Source organism: Cupressus sempervirens, chromosome 5 (assembly GCF_028749045.1).
Source record: "Cupressus sempervirens isolate cs-2001-9-10 chromosome 5, ASM2874904v1, whole genome shotgun sequence".
In the NCBI taxonomy this organism is placed as follows: Eukaryota; Viridiplantae; Streptophyta; class Pinopsida; order Cupressales; family Cupressaceae; genus Cupressus; species Cupressus sempervirens.
The window spans coordinates 311244165-311261874 of record NC_143122.1 but is presented as its reverse complement, the minus strand read 5'-3'; positions in this window follow the sequence as shown (position 1 = coordinate 311261874).

Genomic DNA, 17710 nt, shown 5'->3' with positions numbered 1-17710 from the left:
ATCCAAATAGAATATAATCTCTTTGAAATGAGATAGGTTATTATAGACCTCAACATCGTCATCTTGTAGAATTTAATGTTTCACCAATAGCCCTCACAAGAACTGAGTTACAACCCTTAGAAGATCAATCTCCAAATGCACTTAGAGCATCTTAAAGACTCTTTGCTACGGGGTGGCAGCGAACATTGTAGGCTCTCTAGGGTTGGAAAAAGGGTGTCACTAGGGTTCACCCACCCATTGAGAGATAATGGCATTGACAATTTCATGCCACAATCAATGATTTAAAAGTTACATAGTGATGCACCAATGAACTGAGGCACACTACAAGTTTTGGCTAACCTACAACCCCCTTTGACCCATTTCATCACGACATGTGTCCCTAGAGGTGATAGGACCCCTAGGGAGATATTGTAATTGATCATATGTGTTAAAGGAGGTTGTAGGCTAACTTACAACCCCTTCGACCCATTTCATCATGACATGTGTCTCTTGTTGTTCTATGATCCCTAGGGACATATTGTAATCAATCGTATGGGTCGAAGGGGGTCAAAGGCTAACCTATGACCACATTTGACCCATTTGATCATGACATGTATCCTTGGAGGTCCTAGGACCCATAAGAACATAGAATAATCAATCATATGGGCTAAAGGGTGTTGTAGGCTAACCTACGACTCTCTTTGACCCATTTCATCATGATATGTGTTCCTGGGGGTCCTTGGACCCCTAGGGACTTTTTGTAATCGATCATATGGCTCGAATGAGGTCATAGGCCAACCTATGACCCCCTTTGACCCATTTCATCATGACATGTATCCCTAGGGGTCATAGGACCCCTAGGGACATATTGTAATTGATCGTATGGGTCAAAGAGGATCGTAGGCTAACTTACGACCCCCTTTGACCTATTTCATCATGACATGTGTCCTTGGGAGTCCTAAGATGCCAAGGGACATTTTTTAATCAATCTATGGGTCGAATGGGGTTGTAGGCTAACCTGCAACCCCCTTCAACCTATTTCATCATGATATGTGTCCCTGGGAATCCTAGGACCCCTAGGGACATATCATAATTGATTGTTGTTGAGATAATGGGTGTTGCACACATTGCATAATATTGTTATATTTTATTTTGTTATGTAATGTTGTGCCTAGATGGACGTGCAACATGTAAAGATTCCCATAGAATATTCTTGATGAGTTGTATTGTAACATTGTGAAAATATTTCATGTAATTATTTAATATTAGAGAAAACAATTAAATGCCCAATATTAAATGTGGGGTCAATGGGTTAGGTAGCACATGGTTTATGTAATACCACTTAGTGGTTTTGTGGGACTTGCTACTATATAAGCAGCCACAAGGGTAGTTGTTGTAAAAAGAGAGAGTGACAAGGAGAAGACAGAAGGCAAGAGTCGAGCGGGACAAGGCTTGACAGGTTAGCCAAGGGAGCATTTGTGAAAGTTGGAAGCATGGCATGGGATGTGTGGATTCATGCTTGTTTGCATAGTTTGCTCGGTTGTGGCTATGGCCATGAAGGCTTCCATGGTTGTATGGCAATGGTATTTTTGATGAATAATACATGGTGATGGATGTTTTTGGAGGCTGGGTTTTTTCCCTCAATGAGGGTTTCCCAGGGTATATCTTGTGTCACATTTTGTGGGTATGTTGTCTATTCTCTTGCATGTGGATTTTAATTCCGTGATTATTTCAAATTTATTATGGGTTATGTGGAAACGGTTATATTCTTTGTTGCCAAGCTTCCTTACAAGTGGTATCAGAGCTATGGTTTTATTATTAACCCTAGATTGAATCCATGGAAATGCATGAGAGGATAAAAGAAAAGGGCAAGATATATGAATGATTTATTGCAGATTTGAGGGTTTTGGATTTGCTGTTATGATGGGATGTTAAAAGATTTGGGCATGTGAAATTGTTGGACCAAAAAAAAAAAAAGAAGATTTTTCGGATGTTTCATTTAAAATGATGGTTTTGGGGGGTAGCTTGCATAAATGACCTCCTAGGTAAAAAAAAAAGACCTCACCATTAGATCCGGGTCAACATTTCCATAAATTTTGATATATAATATGCCCTAGTTTGGCCATGTTCAGAGGAAATGAAAGAGTTTTTTGGTTTCAGCCCATGATGGCCGTCAAATTTAATCCCGTCGGAATTTTCGTCACTGAAAAAATAAAAAATAAAAAATCATACTGAAAATGGTAAAAAGACTATCTTAGTAAAACAGCCATAACTTTCTCTCAGAATATCAAATTTCAGAGTTCTTACAGGCGTTGGAAAGCTAATTTAGAGCACTACAACATGGCATAGGTTTGGTTCTATGATTTTAAAAAAAATTCAAGTTTTAAGAGCCCTAAAGTCAGATGTTATTTATTTTGAGCACGGATTAGGGCATAACTTGGGCATACGGAGTCGGATTTTGGACTTCGAGTAGTCAACGGAAAGCTCTTGGAGAGCTCTACACATTGATTCAGATTTGGTGCAGGTTCGGCATGATTTATTTGTTGATATATTGATCTGAACAGTTTAGAGATATATTTTGACTATGGTAACATTATGAGTTTATGACATTGGAGATTTAAGTTTTGATGTCATTATATACTCAGTTCATATTTCAATTTGGTCTCGTGATGATATGGTTATTAATGTTTGGTTTGGATATGCATGATGACTTGTTGGATCTACAAGTTGCGCAGTGTTGTAAGTGGTCTATACTTACAGGTTGCATTTATAGCTTGGTTATGGGTTGTCTTTGCTTATTGATCTTTCATTATTGACACATATTTAGATTGGTGGCTTGGATTTGGGTTGTCTATGCCCTAAGTCACATGATTTTATCTTCATGTAGAAGGGATGAGATGTTGTTACCAGGTATAGTCATGGTAGAGGATTGTGGTTGACTATGTTGACAGGTTGGACATATTGAGAGCCAGATGCTCAATTCATGGATGTGATCATGGTGTCATGGATTTTGGCATGACATGATTGGTTATACAGGTACATCTTTGAGGTTCATTAGCTTGGATTTTTTGATTCAGTTATGGTGGTATATCTTCTTGGTTGAGGATCACGGTTATTTTGGTTTCTTTTAAGGAGCTCATGATGTGCATTTTGAGTTCTTTGATGATTTGATGCCTTGGTTGATTCTCATGGTTAGAGGATGGTATTTTCATCATGATGTCATGGATAGCTTGGATACACGGTTTAGTGGGAGCTTGTGACAGTGATGGGGTGACAGTGCAGGATTAGTTCTTGGTTTGGTTTATATCTTCTTGGTTTGGAGAGGATGGATTTTATGATGCCATAGGTGACTTGGTACCACGGTTGAGTGGGAGTTGTTGGCATTGATATATTTATTGAGTGTTTGTAGATGTTGGAGGTTTGTCTTAGATCCTGTTGCTGCAGAAGCGTCTTTGACATTTGCATGGTGCACTTGTTATCTTCATGGTGTTTGAAGATGGATAGATCTTGAGGACTCATGGAGTTCTTGGTTATCTTCATGGTATGTGGATATGGTTCTTCATGGTATGTGGAGATGGTTTTCTTCATGGTGTGTGGAGATGGTTGCATCTTGAGGACTCACAGGGTTCTTGGCAAAGGTGTGGTTTATGCTTTTATTTGGCATGTTATCCTTGGTGTGAGGATGGTTTCATTATTATGTCATGGTATACTCTTGATACACGTTTAGAGTTGTGACATGTTATGGTGTGTTCATGTGGAGCATGTTATCTCTTTGGTTGAGATGGTAAGATCATGTTGTCATGTTTATGTTCCTGAGGCCATGGTTGGAACTTTGACATTGATCTTGGTTTAGTTTCTTGGTATTGAGTACACTGATCATAAGCTGGATATTTCATGATATTGCTATGTTGCATTTGGAGTTGGCATGGATTGATTGGTTACAGGTGCTCATGGATACTTAGAGACAGTGGTGACGCTGATTTCTCTTTGATTAGAGAAGTATTTGCTGGGACGGTTGATGGTTTCAGCAGGAAGTCCGAGGGGTAGTCACCTGATGTGGACTTGAGAGGAGATTGTTCTTAGATGAGTCTTGGTTGGAGATTTGGGTATCCTGATGAGCATTCTCATTCCCCACTCTTGGTCTACTTGGCGTTTTGCTACTTGAGAGGTATAGCCCATTATTTTCTCTTAGTTGCATTATATTTATGCTTATCTTTCATGGTTATGGATCTTGAGCTATGGTACATGAGTTAGTTCTGGAGGGTTCATTTGAGAGATGGTTTAGCATTAGTTATCTCCATGTGCATATGTTGTTATGTTGGTTGAGTTTGGGAGATGGTTTTATATTGGGCATTTTCCTTGGATTAGGAATGGTTTATTGAGTTTGATCTTCTTGTGAGAGGCTTACATCCATGATTATTTATATGGTATGGTTTGGGTGTTGTTGACGCTTCTTGTTGGGTATTTTATGGAGGAGATCATACTTGCACAGTTTACATCTAGAGGTGTGTGTAGAAGGACATGATACAGGTTATGATTTGCATGGTTTCTCTGGTCTTGGTTATCTTCCTGGATGTTCAGTTTTGCTTACATTGGATTTGAGATTGGTTAGAGATTGTGATCACTAGTTTGTGTTCATGTATGTCATGTGAGAGATGACATGGTTATTTCTTTCTCTTTCCTCTGTTAGTTGTGGAGAATTTGGGAGACTATTGGAAACTTGTTATGAGAGTTTTTTTTGCAGGATATTGGTTTATGTATTGTGGATGTCCTTGATACTAAATGGATTCACTTCTTTGAGATGTGTTGAGTGGATTGGTTATAGATTTGACATTATCTTTTGTAGTGGGAGCTTCTTGGTATATATGTGGTAGGTATTGCTCTTGAGGCTTGTGATTGCAGGTTGCAGATTGGATATGTCGGTGATATAAGATTCACTTGTTATACCTTTGAGGTATGGATAGTTGGATGGGTTTGGCACTTTGCTGTGGGTGCTATTTCAGCTATGGATATTTTGACAACTACGGATACATGTGATTACCTTTGGATCAGGTTATTTGTGCTTGGAATTTTAGTTGGTATAGGATTTTATGATCTTCTAATGCGACAGGTTGGGTGGTTTTCTCTTTGGATGGCTTCTATGTATGTCCAGTGGGAGTGGCATAATAGGAGGTGAGATCATTCATGTTTGAGATGCTGGATACTTTGATTTTTGTTGTGGGTACCAGGATGGAGCACTTGGTGTATTTTGATCCATGATGGTGGATGTGCTGGGAGGGATTGTTCCCTTGTTCATTTATGTGGCTACGGATTGACCCTATGCAATGTATACAACAAGTGGGAGATTGTTGAGATAATGGGTGTTGCACACATTGCATAATATTGTTATATTTTATTTTGTTATGTAATTTTGTGCCTAGATGGACGTGCAACATGTAAAGATTCCCATGGAATATTCTTGATGAGTTGTATTGTAACATTGTGAAAATATTTCATGTAATTATTTAATATTGGGAAAAACAATTAAATGCCCAATATTAAATGTGGGGTCAATGGGTTAGGTAGCACATGGTTTATGTAATACCACTTAATGGTTTTGTGGGACTTGCTACTATATAAGCAGCCACAAGGGTAGTTGTTGTAAAAAGAGAGAGTGACAAGGAGAAGACAGAAGGCAAGAGTCGAGCGGAACAAGGCTTGACAGGTTAGCCAAGGGAGCATTTGTGAAGGCTAGAAGCATGGCATGTGATGTGTGGATTCATGCTTGTTCGCATAGTTTGCTCGGTTGTGGCTATGGCCATGAAGGCTTCCATGGTTGTATGGCAATGGTATTTTTGCTGAATAATACATGGTGATGGATGTTTTTGGAGGCTGGGTTTTTTCCCTCAATGAGGGTTTCCCAGGGTATATCTTGTGTCACATTTTGTGGGTATGTTGTCTATTCTCTTGCATGTGGATTTTAATTCCGTAATTATTTCAAATTTATTATGGGTTATGTGGAAACGGGTATATTCTTTGTTGCCAAGTTTCCTTACAATTGTATGGGTCAAAGGGGGTTGTAGGCTAACCTATGACCTTCTTCGACCCATTTCATCATAAAATGTGCCCCTAGGGGTCCTAGGACCCCTAGGGACATATTGTAACTAATTGTATGGGTCGAATGGGGTCGTAGGATAACCTACAACCCCCTTAGAGTCATTTCATCGCGACCGGTATCCCTGGGGGTCCTAGGACCCCAAAGGACATATCATAAATGATCATATGAGTTGAAGAGGGTCGTAGGCTAACCTACAACCCCCTTTGACCCATTTCATCATGACATGTGTCCCTAGGGGTCTTAGGACCCCTAGGGACATATTGTAATTGATCATATGGGTCGAAGGGGATCATAAGCTAACCTATGACCCCATTCAACCCATTTCCTCATGACATGTCCCTAGACATCCTAGGACCCCTAGGGACATATTGTACTTGATCATATGGGTTGATGGGGTTCGTAGGATAACCTAAAACCCTGTTTGACCCATTTCATCATGACATATCTTACAAGTTGAAGAGGTTCGTAGGCCAACCTATGACCCTCTTTGGCATATTTCATCATGACATGTGTCCCTAGGGGCCCTAGACCCCAAGGCACACATGTCATGATGAAATGCATCAAAGCTTGTGACCCCCTTCTACCCATTTCGTCACGACATGTGTTCCTAGGGGTCACAAGACCCCTAAGGACATGTCATAATTGATCATATGGTTTGAAGGGGGTCGTAGGCTAACCTACAACCCCCTATGACCCATTTCATCATGACATGTGTCCCCAAGGGTCTTAGGACTCCTAGGGACATATTGTAATCAATCGTATGGATCAAAGGGGGTCATAGGCTAACCTAATACCCCCTTTGACCCATTTTGTGATGACATGTGTCCCTAGGGTTCTTATGGTCATAAGACCCCTAGGGACATATTGTAATTGATCCAATGGGTCGAAGGGGGTCGTAGGCTAACCTACTACCCCCTTTGACCCATTTCATCATGAGATATGTCCCTCGGGGTCCTAGGACCCCTAAGGCCATATTATAATTGATCATATGGGTTGAAGGGGGTCGTAGATCCCCTCAATCCATTTGATCATGACATGTGTCCTCAAGGGTCCTAGGACCCCTGGGAACATATCAAAATTGATTGTATGGGTCAAACGGGGTCATAGGCTAACTGACAACTCCCTTTGACCCATTTCATCATGACATGTGTCCCTAAGGGTTCTAGAACCTCTAGGGACATTTTGTAATCAATCGTATGGGTTGAATGGGGTCGTAGGCTAACCTATAACCCCCTTTCACCTATTTCATCATGACATGTGTCCCTAGGGGTCCTAGAACCCCCAGAGACATATCATAATTTTTATGGGTCAAAGGGGGTCGTAGGCTAACCTACAACCTCCTTTTAACCCATTTCATCTCAACATGTGTCCCTAGGGATCCTAAGACCCATGGGGACATATTGTAATTGATCGTATGGGTCAAAGGGTGTTATAGGCTAACCTATAACCCCCTTCGACCTGTTTCATCATTACATGTGTCCTTAGGGTCCCCAGGACCCCTTGGGATACACGTCGTGATGAAGTGAAGCTACAACCCCCTTAGACCTATTTCATCACGACATGTGTCCCTAAGGGTCCTAGGACCCCTAGGGCCATATCATAATTGATCTTATGGTTCAAAGCATCACGACATGTGTCTTTAGGGGTCCTAGGACCCCAAGGAACATATTGTAATCGATCGTATGGGTTGAATGAGGTTGTAGGCTAACCTACGACCCCCTTTAACCCATTTCATCATGACATTTGTCCCTAGGGGTTCTAGGATCCCTAGGGACATTTTTTAATCGATCAAATGGGTCGAAGTGGGTCATAGGCTAACCTACAACCCCTTTAACTCATTTCATTAGAAGATGTCTCCCTTGGGGTCCTAGGACCCGTAGGGAGATATTGTAATTGATCATATGGGTCAAAGGTAACCTATGACCCCCTTCGACCCATATCATCATAACATATATCCCTAGGGTTCCTAGAGCACCTTAGGACATATTGTAATTTAATAAACTCTATAATTATATGTGATAATTTCTAATACTATGTTAAAATATATATTATAGTAGTATATTTAATAATATATTTTTAATATTATATATATATATAATAATAATATATAGATAATATTTATAATACTATAGATAATATAGAATACTATATAATAATATATAGTACTATAATCCTAATATACTATCTAATCATATTTAATACCATATATAATATTATAAAAATAAATTTTAATATATAATATATAATAATAAAATAATAATAATATTCAAATATCATTATATCTTAAATGTAAAACATTTTTTAATATGTTTGTAAGCCTTTTGGTTTAAAATGTACAATTGGTACCCACTATCTCAAATTTGAAATATTTTGGCACCAAATTATGAGTTCGATAAGTATTTATTAGTTGATTTCTAATGAAGATGTATGTAAAGTGTTGATTTACAACCCAATTAAAAAATAGCTATAACTTTCAAATGGTATAACATTTTTTAAATTCAAAAGTTGCGTCACATTCTATGCTTCGCCTAGTATAAGAAAAAATAAATTTAATTTTGTAAATGTTTCAATTAGTTAAGGTGGTCAGTCAAGTGAGTTTTTTATTTGAAAATGTTATAGTAGAAAATTCATATTTAATTATTTATTGGAATAAAAATACTCAAAAATGTGCATCACATCCGGGCATGAGTCTACTTTTTATATCTATAATTATATTTAAAATATTATCATTTGATTATGATTAAGGTGGTCACACATACACCTTTTTATTTTCACCGTGAAATTTTTGTAGTACTGCATTAAAATCCAAAATTTTGACCAATCAAATATTTTTTCTCCAAATAAGACCTAGTATTTTTTAAACTACATTCAATTTAATATAGATTCTTTTCTTACAAATTTTTGATATAAAGTTCATAACTACTTTAAAATTACGTGTCAAGTTGACATAACCCTGATTTGTTGATTTTTCACTGTCACTTAAGGCCATGGTTTGGTTGACCATGATCATGCACATACCCACCAATGCCTTGTTAAGTTCAAAATCAAAAATTATAATTATGAAGTCTTGTGTGATATTATGCCTATGGATTATTGGCATATTCTATTGGATAGACCTTGGCAATATGGTAGACAAGTTTTGCATGATGGTAGATTGAATTGGTATATTATCTAGGTTGATGGGAAGAAGAAAATATTGTTGCCCTTAGTAGAAAATCCTGTTCAGAATCATTGTACCATAGTAAGAGTATGTTTTGTTGAAGGAAATCAGTTTGTTGAAGATGTAAAGGAGAAAAATGTTTGTTTTCCTTTGATTCCAAGGTTGAATCTTTGTTGGAAAAGTTTCAAGACATTATTTCTAATAATGTACCTGATGGTTTACCGCTTATGAGAAGTATTAGTCATTGTATGGAATTGATACTTGGAGCTATTTTTCCTAATAAAGCACTATGTAGGTTGACACCTCTAGAAAAATGTTTAATTGAATAGACAAGTGCAAGGATTAATTGAAAATGATCTAATTAGAGAAATTTTGATTCCTAGTGTTGTACCTACTATATTTACACCTAATAATAATGGAGAATGCACAATAATTCTAAAGCTATAAACAAGATCACAATGAAGTATAGCTCTCCCTTGCCTAGGATAGATGTCATAATGGGTTGTTTGAGTGGAGAAAAGTATTTCACAAAGCTTGATTTGAAAAGTGGTTATCATCTGATTATAATTAGAGAAGGGGGTAATGGAAAATTTCTTTTAATACAAATAAAGATATGCATGAATGGTTGGTTATGTCTTTTGGTTTAACTAATGTACCTAGTACTTTATGAGGCTGATGAATTAGGTTTTCAAGAAATTCTTGGGTAAATTTGTGATTGTATATCTTGATGACATTTTGATACTCATTAAAACTAAAGAAGAACACCTTGATCATATCAGACAAGTATTACAAAGATTGAAGGAAGAGAAGTTGATGATTAACTTGAAGAAATGTTATGTCATAAAGGAAGAGATTGTGTATCTTGGTTTTTTTAAATTTTAGTTAATAATTTGAAGATGGATCCTAAAAATGTAAAAGCTATTCTTGATTGGCCTACACATGAGAATGTGTGAGAAGATAGATCATCACATGGATAAGAAAGCTTTTATAGAAAGTTAATAAAAAAGTTTAGTCTAGTATGTAATACAATGACAAAATGAATTTCAAGTGGACATCAGAGAACATAAGAGTTTTGAAACATTGAAACAAAGGGTAAAAGAATTGCCTACACTTGATTTTCCTAATTTTTGTAAAGTTTTACAAGTGTCATTGGAGTTGTTTTGAGTCAAGAAGGAAGACTTGTATCTTTCTATAGTAAAAATTTGAATGATGCTAAGAAAAGATATTCAGTTTACAATAAGGAATTCTATCCTATTGTTGAAGATTTGAAGAAGTGGAGACATTATTTTATGACTAAAATTTTTGTTTTTTACACTGACCATAAAGAATTACAGTATTTGTGAAGTTAAAATAAGTTGAATCAGAGACATATGAAACAGGTTGAGTACTTGCATAAGTTTTCATTTGTATTGAAACATAAAAGTGGACAGTCAAATAAGGTTGTTGATGCCTTGAGCAGGAGAAGGAATTTCTGACATAAATGAGAGTTAATGTTCTTGGTTTTGATGATTTGGGGTATTTCTATGAAATCAATCCTTATTTTGCAGAACCTTTGAAATCTTGTAAGAATTAATTGACAAGGGATCACAATAAGTGGTCTGATTATCTCATTCAGGAAGACATGTTGTTCAAAGAAACTCAATTGTGCATTCCTATAGGATCGATGAGAGATAATATCATGAAGAAGAAATGTAGTGGAGGACTTGCTAGACATTTTGGAATTGATAAAATAGTAAAATATAATTATTTTTTTGGCCTCAAATTTATAATTATGTATAGAAGATGGTTATAAGTTGCAAAATTCGTCAAAAAATAAAAAGAACTCGTCACGATTTGGGATTGTATTCATCATTCCATGTACCTAATGGACCTTGGGAAGATATCAGTATGGACTTTCTTCTTGGTTTACCTAGAACTCAAAGAGGTAATGATTATATTTTGGTACTGGTTGACATATTTTTAGAAATGGTTCAAATCATACCTTATAAGAAGACATATGATGATGTATATGTGGCTAAATTATTCTTTAAGGATATGGTGAGATTACATGGGTTACCTAGGACTAATGTTTTAGATAGAGATGCCAAGTTTATTGGTCATTTTTGGAGGACGCTTTGGAGAAAAATGGATATGGAATTGAAGTTTAGTTCTACATTTCATCCCTAGACTGATGGACAAACAAATGTTGTGAATAGATATTTAGATAAATTACTGATATGTTTAATTGGAAATAAGCCTAGTGATTGGGATTTGATCTTAGCACAAGAAGAGTTCGTATATAAAAATTTTGTGAATAGAAGTACCAAGAAGAATTTTTGATATTGTTAATGGATTGAATCATAAGGGAATACTAAATTGAGAGACTTGAATATTGAGATTAAGAGAAGTGATGAAGTAGAGGAATTTGTAGATTTTGTGAGGAAGTAAAGAAGAATCTGGAGAATAGTAAGCTTGAATATAAATAGAGAGAAGGTAAAGGAAGGAGATATAAATATTTTAAAGTTGTGAATGAAGTAATCATTCAAAAGAATAGATTTCTAGTTGGTAACTATAGTAAGCTAAAAAGGAAGAAGTTTGGTCCTTGTAAAATTTTGAGGAAGTTTGACAATGGAAATGCTTTTGAAGTTAAATTACCTAGAGACATGGACATTTCACCAATATTCAATATTGCAGACATATTTTAGTGCTTTGGAGAAGATGATGAATTAAACAATAACCTAGATTATCCAAAGAAGAAAGATAAAATCGTTGAGAAGATTTTGGATAGTAGAGTAACAGAACCAGAGGAAAAGACTACATGGAATATCTTGTTTAGTGGAAAAATAAAATAGTTGAAGATAGTTCATGGATAACACAAGCTAAATTGGATCTTTATGATTCAGGTCAAGGTATCATGATTTCCTGATGAGGACATCAGTTCTTTACTTACTCTAGGTATCTGATCTAGGAGCATCTTGGGTCAATGAGAAATCTTTTGTTGGCCAAAAAAACATTTCTTATTTTTTGTACCAAATTTTTATTCGTATTGTAGTAGTTTCTTCCCTAAGTTGTATGTGGTTGGCATCTTGTTTGGGACCCATTTTCAATCCATACCGTAAGATCACAAAAGTTGATGTTTCATATTATTCGAGATTTGTGTAATTCTTTTTGGTCTCTATTTCTTACAATTTTCACCCAATGAGGTGTGTTATTTATTTTGGTACAATTTTCTATGATGATGTGTCATCTTACATATTTGGGATCCAACTCCTTGATTGTGTTTACACATATCCCCATGAGTGTGTGAACCCATTACTTGGGTTATGGATTACACCTCTAAGGCAGGACCTATATTGTAATTAAATGTCTGACTAGCTGACTTGTGGTCTAGTTGTCTATATAAGGGCTTGGATTTGATGTAGGATAGTAGCATGGATTAGTAGGAAAGGATAATAAAGTCTCAAGATTGCAAGATTAGACCTTGATGTGCTAGTTCTTTGTATTTGGACATAACCCAGAAGGTCTCATAGCTAGGCATATTGGATGTTATTACATATAGCTTATCATGAAATTTCTCTAATCAATCAATAGATCTATGAAATTTTTTGTCTCTTGGTTGCAATCATGTATTTTCTTCCATTTGTACTCTTGGAAGAGATGGTAGCTCATAAGATCTACTTCCTCTCATCTATTGTCCCTACATCAATATGTCTATGATTGGTGAAATGCAATACTTCTTGGGATTGAAAATAACTCAAAGTAAGGATGGAAATTTTATATCACAAGCCAAGTATCTCAAGGATATTTTAACAAGATTTGGATTAGAGAACTATAAGCCAATTGGAACACCCATGGTAACAGAATGTAAATTAGCAAGGATGAATCTCCTCATGCTATACAAACAAGGTACAAATCAATGATAAGAGGATTGAAATATCTAACTCAAAGCAAGTTGGACATAGAAAATCTAGTTGGAAGTATTGCATTATTTTAAGAAAAGTAGTAGTTAAAAGGATATTCAGATATTTCAAGAGAACACCATATTTTGGGTTATTGTAAGATGGGTCTAATGATTTTACTTTATGTTCATATACTGATGATGTTGGGTAGGTAATGTTGGTGCTAGGAAGAGAACAAGTGGCGGTACATTCTTTCTAAGAAGAAGTATGGTTTCCTTGCTAAGAAAGAAACAAGATTGCATTTCACAATCTACAACATAAACATAATATGTTGAAGAAGTAAATAATTATAATTAGATCATATGGATGATGCAAATTCTAAAAGATATAGACTTTTAGAACCTATTAGTATACATTGTGATAACACAAGTACAATAAGAATGTCAAAGAATCTAGTTTTACACTCAAAGACAAAACACATTGCTATAAAGTATCATTTTATGGGAGAAAAGGTTGTAAAAAATTAAATCATAATAGAATATGTTATTTCTAAAGAGAAAATAAAAGATATCTTACCAAAAATTTGGCTAAGGATACATTTAATAATATGGAGGTATTCTTGGGATAATGTCCTCACCTAATTCAAAGTAATTGATGTAAAATTGCATCAGCCTAGTACAATCAGAGCACTATTCATACATCTGGACTAGATGCTTATTGCTACTCATATGGGGGAGTGGTCACTTTTAGAAGAGTTAATTGAAGAACACTTGCATAATTTTTTGGCAAAACAATGTCTATTGGAACTTGGTTTCATTAGCTTGATCCAATGTAGGTAAAAAAATGAGGGCACTTCATAATCTTAAATTGGCATATTGACACATTTTTCATTAATGTCAATGGGAGAGAGTAACACATGAAAAACTAAAGGTAGATTAGTATCTATGAGAGAGATTATGTTAAAGAGATATTAAAATATTTATAAGAGCATGTATAGGCTATATGTGTTGAAGATTTTTAGATCAATTGATTAAATTTAAGGGAGATTGTTCAGGAAGTAGTATCTCTTTTTAGGTTGATAATTTTTCATCATATGTTGCAATCAATGCCAAAGGGGAAGACTTTTAGGATTACAAAATTGGTTTCACTAGTACATTTACACCAATTTTTCTGCCAAATTTTTTGACCAAAGCTATGAATCCTCCTTATTTTTTGTTTTCATTCCCCAGTTGGTCAAAAAAATAAATTATATGCCCACTTTGGTTGAAATTTTGACCAATCTATGTTTTCCCAAGTTGAATTTCGACCTACTCAATGTTATAACAAAAAAAGAAAAAGTTTCATTTGCATTCACGGGTAAAAAAGAGAAAATTTCATTCATTTACAAGAAAAAAATTTCATTCATTCACAATTAATAGGGCATGTGAGTGAGATTCCATCGAGAAGACATTGCAGAAATGGAGAGATGATCCAACAACACACAATCTATGGAAGATGATGGTGTTCATCATGAAAGCTATGGAAATTAGCGAAGATGAAGCAGCAACTAGGGTTTAAGTTTTTTAAGTTAATAAGGTATGAGTGTGTGCAAGATTTATTTGCACTCTAGATAGATATCTTTTCTTCATTCCTTTCTTTGTAGCATTTCAGTAGTTCCCATGCTCGTGCAGTGGGATAGAAGTTTCAATCAACTACCATAGAGCTAGGGATAGCTAGTCAACTCTACCATCAGAGTTTGATCTCTCTCCCTAATTCACAAATCCTTTTCCATTATTATGTTGATACAACAAGTGGACCTTTGAACTTGTTAATGGACCTATGTAATTTATATTTCACATTGTGTGCTCATTTGGCACTAGTAGGCTTCTTTGCATGAGGTAATTCACAAAGCTTCCATGTGTTGTTCTCTTTCAAGGCATCAAGTTCTACTTTCATAGTATCTTCCCATTTTGGTTTACCTAGAGGCTTGTTTAAATTGGGTTGGTTTGAATTTCAGGATTCAGGCAAACTTTGCATGCTCAACAACTTTGGCTATTTCCTTCTACAACTTGTCTTATTTGAGCATTTTTTTTCCATCTTCTTTCACATCCTTGATGATTTTATCAAACCATTCTAGACAAGTTCAAGGCATTTCTTGTGGATAATCAAAAGATTGACTTGGAGGAGAACTTATTGTATCCAAGGGGAGTTGTGGTTTATCCTCGTCATTGTCATCACCAGACTCTAAATTTTGGCTACTTGCTGAATTATCTTCTATACTTACAAAGTCTTTCATGAATCATCATCTGCAAAGTAAGATGTGTTTTCTTTAATGAACAATTACATCTCTACGAACAATTAATTTATCAGTAGTTACATCAATTAAGCAATATGCTTTTGATTTTTCACTATAGACAAAAAAGTTGAAATTATAAATTTTTACACCTAGTTTTTCTTCAGTGCTATGTTTAACTAGTGCAAAAGAAACAAACCCAAAAATACAAAAAAAATTGATGGTAGGCTTAAGATCTATCCAAACTCTTTAGGAGTATTATTTTGCAAACACTCACTAGGACATCAATTGAGAATGTGTATAGTAGTTTGTACTGCTTCTGCCTAGTAACGGTATGCTACATTTTGAATATGCATTAGACACTTAGCCATTTCAACAATTCCTATTTATGTGTTTGATCACTCCATTCTACTATTGATGCAGTGAAAGAGTGGAAGCTATTCAAAACACCAATAAGAGTTTACAAGTTTCAAAGGTTTAGGCACTTGGCCTATCCAAAATCCTCAAATGCTTCAGAAACTTGACTTGCTAAAGCCTTCTACAATACTCCTAATTGATGATTGTGATCTTACAAACTCCCAATTACTTAGACTCAAGGGATTCTAGGGTTTTGACTTCAATTTCCACATCCCAGTTCAAGAAATTCTCACAAATTGACCCAAAAGGCCTAAAAGGCTATCTAAAAGCCCTGCAGTAGACTTGGAGTGAAAATAATTGTTGTGGTTCCACAATGCACACTCCATTCCCACCTACCTTTCTTTTGGATCCTCGGACTCACAATTTGGGATCCAAGAAAATTTAAAAAGTCAAAAAAGTAACAAATTGAAAAATCGAAAGTCATAAAAAATAAAAAATTTGGAAAAAATAAAAAATTATAAAATTCACTTTTGCGAGAAAAACTTTTGTGCCCTCCACAGTTTCCTCACTAAGCTCACCCGCTCCTATCTACAAGGGTTCTGTTCTACATGCAACATTAAGGTGTGCTAAAAAAAAACCCCAAATGCACACCATGTGCGCACATCACTTCAAAATTGCACAACACACACAATGCACCACACACCCCACTATAAATTGTGTTGCGTGCAATTCCCCATTCGGCCACGTGCTCACACACATCACCATTCACACCACATCGCTATGCCCACGCTGCTGCACCTGTGTCATGCACTTACATGCTGTGCACATGTAACCTTCGATGTGGCACACTTCACCACATGTGACTCACTTTGTGCACCCCTCTGCTATGCAAAACCCTCACTTATGTCACTCTGTTTTCCATGCCCCACTATTGAATTCACCACTCTATGCATACACCTATGTAGTGTGCACTCCACGCTGCACACTCACATGACTTTGCTCTACACGCTCTGCATGCTCTATGCACTATGTGCATGCACCACACGTAACACTGCACCGTGAGCACCAATGCATTGAAAGTACACAAAAGGAACACAGTATTGTGCGCACCTCCATACTGAGTCATGTGCATCACCATGTCGCACCATGTGCACACCACCAAGTCCCACTATGTGCGCACCACCATCGCACCACCCGTGCACCTCCATGCCATATATATATATATATATATATATATATATATATATATATATATAAAGCACCAAAATTGCACAAGAGTTTAATAAAATGAGCTGCACTATGCGCACCTGATTTTTTCCCAAAATCACGCACTTTATTTTCATTTTTTTGTTGATAAATAATCAAAAGAGGAATTGGATTTTTTTCGTTGTTAACTTTTAGGCTTTTATTTTTTAGGAACTAATAAACATCTTTCTTGTGTTGTGTAGATATAATGGCATCCACATCCAGAGAGAGAATGGCACCTAAGCTTGTTGTGTTCAAGTTCCAAGGCATGCCATCGATGTCAAGATTTCAGAATGAATTAGTAGAAATTAAAGATACTAATTTGGGACATGCAGACTTGGGAGAGTTCCTCAGGATCTACAATAAACCCATGAAGAGATCTACCCTAATATCCTCTTTGATTCGATCTGGGTTGGTGAGCACAGCTTTGCATCTAGTATCAATACAGTCAATGGAGTTGATCATGACACTGGCATAACATTTTGTTCCTGAAAAGAGAGTGGTTAAGAGTGTAACTGGAGAAGTTGTACTAGACTGATGACCCAAAAATATTGAAAGGATCTTTCATCTCCCAAGGTTGGATCAGTTCATAAAACTCTCCTATGAAGCAACAAAAAGGTGGTACAAGGAGCACCCGAAAGAAGTATCAAAAATCATCCAATCCTCCTATCTCATTGAGAACACTCCTCTAGGAAGGGTCACAGGAAAGGTGGACATGAATA